This window comes from Peromyscus leucopus, chromosome 1 (assembly GCF_004664715.2).
Source record: "Peromyscus leucopus breed LL Stock chromosome 1, UCI_PerLeu_2.1, whole genome shotgun sequence".
NCBI lineage: Eukaryota > Metazoa > Chordata > Mammalia > Rodentia > Cricetidae > Peromyscus > Peromyscus leucopus.
The window spans coordinates 153376600-153383483 of record NC_051063.1 but is presented as its reverse complement, the minus strand read 5'-3'; positions in this window follow the sequence as shown (position 1 = coordinate 153383483).

The window sequence follows — 6884 nt, the reverse complement described above, 5'->3', positions numbered from 1 at the left end:
TGGGATTCTAGAAGAGGAAAGAGAAAACATAAGCAGTTCCTTCTGGAGCACAAGGCCATGACAGGGGCAAAGGCTGAACCAGGACCTTAAGCCATCCAGGAAAATGACAAATGGTCATATGAACTGATACAGAAAGGTACTTGATAAAATGCAACATGCACTCCAACTAAAACTCTAAAATTCCTCAAAAGAATAAATTGGTTTATAAAAGCCTATGATCAATCACATGCTTCAGGGTGAACAAGGAAAATTGTCCTCCCTTGCCACTGCCTCTTGGTCAGTTAGTGCTGAAATACATACGCAGGACAACAAGACAATAAAAGACACAACAATATATAGATGGAGGAAAGAAGCCATGAAACTCAAATATTATTGTCTATGAAGAAAGTACTCCCAACAGGATAAAAATCCTCCAGGAATTAATTAAAATTAATTAAAAAGTGAATCTACCAAGACTGCAAGTGCAAGGCCACTCTAAAAAAGCCAGAAACTCAGTAGTTTGTCTGTATAGTGGTATTTCAATCAAAATGTACTGAGAAACACACACATATATGTACATACATATATACATATATATATATATACAAAAGCACACATAAGTGTATACATACACAGTTCATATACACACACATATAAAGATAGAGAATACACATACATACAAGCACACACATACACACAAGCACACAAAGGGACACAAATATGCTTATGGGCACACACACACATATGAATACACAAACATGAACACACATGCTTGCCAAAATGTACATATACATTCATGCACATGAACACACACACTCTTATAGGCACACATAAGCACATGCAAAATCACACATTAATATACACATTCATATACACACGAACACACACTCTTAGAGACAGATACATGCTCTTTCACAAACGTACACATCACACACAAACATATAAACATGAGCACATGTAATTAGTTTTCATAATGGGCATTGTATGCTATTAAAAGAATTGACCATATAATCACAAAAGCTGAAAAACCCTACAATGTACTATTTGTACACGAAAAACCCAGAAAAGTCTGAGAATCAGGGAGGAGATGAGGATGTCCCAGCACAAATTTGGGTAGTTTAAAATACCACTCACAGTGGGCTGACTTTAACTTGGTGGTGGAGTACTTCACAGCATGGACAAGGACATGAGGACAATGTTTCATGGAGAATTCTGGGTGGAATCCCAAGAAGCCAACAGAGAGGACATTGCATTCTCACCTCTCAGGGGAAATACTGTCATTGCAAAGTGGCTTTCCCATGGAGAGGCTCATCCACTGCTCTCTGGATGTGCTCACTTCTGTGATTTTCACAGATGAGGCAAACTCAAGCACACAGTTTTGGCAGTGAAGTCTGCATTGATACTTTCACCTGTAAAAAGGAAAGGGGCTGTGTGTAAAATCTAACATGTGTGAAATGTTTATTTCATAATAATAAGTCAGATTGATGCATGCTGTGTGACAAATTCAGCCCATGACACTGAGTTAACAATGGGAAGTCACTCCAGTGTGATACCTGACAGGAGTCTCTGCAATGTCTTTGTACTGCTCCTGTAAGAGTGGAACCTTACTAAAATGAAAAAGCCTTCCACAAACAGAGTAATGATGCCATAGAGTTTCTTTTACCAGCAGTAACGCCCAAGGCATGAGCTCATGGAGGATGCTCTGTTCACACTGGCCCCTTCCCTACTCAAGACACTCCACCTGTTTTTCACTGCACTCTGGAGATGAGAAATTTGACAGCCCATCGCTTTACACCAAGATAAAGAATAATCAGAGTGCCATGTTTGCAGAGTGGCAGTGTGCAGTAATTGGTTATTTCAGCCAGTGAAGATTTTGTATTATTTCTGTTGGCAAAAATTCATTAGGCCATTGACGAGACAGTAGGAAAATACCTTATTTTTCATCCTGAAAGGTTAACCTGGCTCACGTTTCCAAGTAAACTGGGTCAAATGTCAAAACAACAGCAAAGCGGACCTCAAGATGAATCTATATTCTACTTTGCTCACTTTCACTTTGCTTTCAGTATGTTTACTTTGTATCTGTCTGCAGTTGTCTATGGCAAAGTAATAATCTGTCCTAGAAAACATTTTAAAAAATAATTGCTGACAACAAGCTAATTTAATACTAAAAAAAACACAATTCAATTTTTACTCTTGACTTCAAATTCAATTCTTCTCTAAAGCCTTTTATATCGTTATAACCAGGATTTCCCTGAAATGTTAATATAAAAATTTTGATAAAAATACAATCTATAATTTATATTAAAACTTAGTTCAAACATACATATCAAAATTGCTGTTGAAACTTAATTGTGTTTCTAGTCAATCTCTAGAATGGTTAGCCTGATAAGAATACAAACAAAAACTGATTTTTTTTTTTTAATTTTCTGCATCCAACACACAACAGTGTTCTCTCTTCTTGAGTAAGACAAAAAATCCTGACTCTGGCTGTTCTTGTACTCTGTCCCTAGGACACAAAGAAATGTAAGGGTTGAACTGTGAGGAAAAATAAACACTTGCCCAGGTGTCCTTGGGGCACCTACCCCTCATTTCAGCAGGGAGGTTCCAGGGCAAGGCTGGCCACAAAACATTAGAAGCATTTAATCTACTGAGTGCAAATCATCAAAGTCAAGCCTTTCAGTTTTAGAGGGAGAATCAGAGTTGAGTCAAATCACACATGTGAAACCACTTTTTTTTCTATATTCAGGGCATTTGAGTGCGTAGAGAGTTGATAATAGAGCATTTGTTGCACCATTTAGCATCTGTTTGCAGATAGAGTATTGTGAAAATTTATCTTTTCATACTCAGTACACAACACAGACTTTCGTTGCTAAGAACATAATTGTCCTGTCTTGAAAATGCCACTGTGGCAGCCCCAGTTGCAGGCCAGCAGGCGAGACTCCTGCAGACAGGCCTGCCAAACCCCCACTGGAACCTGTAGTCTACAAGCCCCACTCAGTCCCCCCAAACCACCCATTGCCTGAGACCTCAGTGTCTCCCTGAGACACAGACTCCACCAGCTCCAATTGGACCAAAAGGTGAGAGGCTGTTTTTCCAGCAGGTCACCCCACCCCCTAAGCCCTAGGCCCAGGGACATAATCTGTGCTCCCCTACCCCTACCCATTGCAGCCCCAGTTGCAGTCCAGAGGCAGGACTCCTGCGACAGGCCTGTCCATTACCACCCCCATCGGACTCTGCAGTCTACAAGCCCCACTCAGTCCTCCAAATCCACCCATCCTCCTAGATCTCAGTAGCTCCCTGAGATACAGACTCTAACAGCTGTGACTGAATCAAGAGTTTCAGGCCAGCAGGCAAGACTACTGCAGGAAGGCCAGCCCACCACCATCCCACATAGAACCATGCAACCTACAAGTCCCACTCCATCCACAAACCCACCCATCTCCTTAGACCCCAGAAGCTCCCTGAGACACAGACACACCCAATACTGATGGAACCAAGAGCAGCTCCTAAGATACAGACACCACTTGCACCGATTGGAGGAAGAGATGGGTAGAAGCCAGTTAAGAATACATTCAACAACATAAAAAGCAATATGGCACCATCAGAATCTAGTGGATTACAACAGCAAGGCCTTAACATCCCAACATAGAAGCAGAAGAAAACAACCTTAAAAATGATTTTATGAAGATGATAGAGGCCTTTAAAGAGGAAATGAAATATTCCCTTAAAGAAATCAAAGAAAAAAAAAAACAAACAAAAAGTTGGAAAAAAATTCAATAAATCCCTTAAATACAGTCAAGAAAACCAAATCAAGAAAAAGCAATCAAACAGGTGAAGGAAACAGTTCAAGACCTGAAAATTGAAATAAAAGCAATAAAGAAGACACAAACTGAGGAAATTCTGGAAATAGAAAAATCTGAGAAAATTAACAGGAACTACAGATGCAAGCATAACCAACAGAATGCAAGACATGGAAGAAAGAATCTCTGTAATTGAAGATAGGATAGAGGAAATAGATTTACTAGTCAAAAAAAACCATTAAAGCTAACAAAAAGAAACATTAAAGCCAACAAAGTCATAATGCAAAACATCCAGGAAATCTGGGACACCATGAAAAGACCATGCCTAACAATAATAAGAATAGAAGAAGGAGAATACCAGCTTTCAAAAGCACAGAAAATATATTCAGCAAAATCATAGAAGAAAACTTTCCCAACCTAAAGAAGGAAATGCCTATGAAAATACAAGAAGGTTATAGAATACCAAATGGACTGGATCCAAAATAAAAGTCCACTTGACACATAATAATCAAACCACTAAACATCCAGAATAAAGAAAAATATTAAGAGCTGCAAAGAAAAAAGGCCAAGTAACATATAAAGGCAGACCCATCAGAATAACACCTGATTTTTCAATGGAGACTCTGAAAGCCAGAAGGTCTTAGACAGAGGTTATACAGACACTAAGAGATACCTACTCATCTATGGTAATATATTGTGTACCATAATAAAATTTGCCTAAAGATCAGAGAACAGAACCAGCCACTAAATTTAACAGATGCCAAGCAGTGGGCACACACCTTTAATCCTAGCATTCGGGAGGTAGAGATCTATCCGGATCTCTGTGAGTTCAAAGCCACCCTGGATTACATGAGACTGATTAAGTCTAGGAGAGAAACAGAGCCAGGTAGTGGTAGCACACACCTTTAATCCCAGTAGTTAGGAATCACAGGCCTTTAATCCCAGCACTTGAGATTTTATGCCTCTGTAACCAATATTTGAGAAGCACACACACCTTTAATCCCAGCACTAGGAAGTAAGTAATATGGTTGAGCAGATAAATGTATATAAGGCCTGAGGAGAAAGGAACTAAAGCCTTTTTCTGCTAAAGCCCTTTTTCAACTGAAAGCCCTTTTAGCTAAAGGCTTTTTGGCTGAAGACTTTTCTGCTGAAGTCCTTCTGGCTAGAGCCCTTTTCGGCTGAAGCTTTTATGGCTAGAGCCTTTTTAGCTGGAAGCCCCTTTCGGCTGGATCCCTTTTGGCTTAGGACTCAGAGACATTCAGTCAGAGGATTCATGGAATTGGCGAGGTAAGTAGTAGCTGTGATGAAGGGTCCAGGAATATAGAAATATAAAAAATTATAAGCTTAAGAGATAAAAACTGACAGTCATCAGCTCTAAAGGTTAACTGCTTAACAATGGCTGACTGCGTTATAGCCAGCTCCTCTGTCAATAGTCAGGGGTTAACATTTAACCCCCTTGCCCCTTATAGCCAACAACTGCCTGTTACCAATGTTAACTTTTAATGGTTGTTTCTACATGACTTCTAGCATGCATCCCATGCCTGATGTTTCTACGTGACTCCTAGCATGCATCCCATGCCTGATGTTTCTACGTGACTCCTAGCATGCATCCCATGCCTGACACTATAAAAGGGGCCAGTACCTGCCTGCATAGCCACAGCCCCAGAATTCCAACATAGGCTGTGGTCTCAGCTAGCTGATAAGCTTTTGTGCCCTGAGATGTTTTATTTTATTTCTTTAAATTTTTTTATTTTTATTTTTCTGGAAGAAAGTTTGCTTCTGGCTTAATAGACTTTGTGGTCTGTCCACTATTATTATGCAACCCTGGACCCAACAGTGGCTTGTTCCAATGTCTCTTTGATCTTTCAGCATTTACTCCAATATCTGACTCTGGGTTTTTTATTAAAAGACCATTTAAGACCTTTAGAAATTTGAACAACAGGTGTAGGTATTCTTATATCTAACAAAATAGACTTCAAAACTAAAATCAATCAACACAGATCGAAAAGGACATTAAATGTTCATCACAGGAAAAATCCACCAAGATGAAATCTCAATTCTGAACATTTATGCCCCAGATAAAAGGGTACCCACATAAGTAAAAGAAATATTACTAAAGCTTAAATTGTACATCAAACCCCACACACTAATAATGGGAGACTGCAACACCCCAGTCTCACCAGTGGACAGGTCTGCCAATCAAAAACTTAACAGACAAATGAGGGAACTACCAGATGTTATGACTCAAATGGACCCAAACACAAAAGAACATACCTTCTTCTCAACACCATATGGAAACTTCCATAAAATTGACCACATACTCAGTCACAAAGCAATAACCTCCTGTATTTTATCAGACCACCATGCCGTAAAGTTAGAATTCAACAACAACACAAATTACAGACAGCCAACAATCTTATGGAAACTGAATAATGCTCAGCTGAATCACCAATGGATCAAGAAAGAAATAAAGAAAGAAATTAAAGACTTACTAAAATTCAATGAAAAAGAAAGTACAACATACTCTAACCTATGGGACACTATGAAAGCAGTACTAAGAGAAAAATTCATAGCACTATATGCCCACATAAAGAAGTTGGAGAAATCTCACACTAGCAACTTAACAGCACACCTGAAAGCTCTAGAACAAAAAGAAGCAAACTTACTCACAAGGAGTAGATGACAGGAAATAATCAAACTGAGGGTTGAAATCAATAAAATAGAAACAAAGCGAACAATACAAAGAATCAGTTAAACAAAGAATTGGTTCTTTGAGGAAATCAACAAGATAGACAAACCCTTATCCAAACTAACCAAAATGCAGAGAGAGAGCATCCAAATTAACAAAATCAGAAATGAAAAGGTAGACATAACAACAGACAATGAGGAAATCCAGAGAATCATCAGGTCATACTTCAAAAATGTGTACTCCACAAAATTGAAAAATGTAAAAGAAATGAACAATTTTCTGGACAGGTACCATATACTCGAATTAAATCAAGATCAAATAAACAATTTAAATAGACCTAAACTCCTGTGGAAATAGAAACAGTCATTAAAAGTCTCCCAATCAAAAAAAGCCCAGGGCCAGATGGTCTCAGTGCA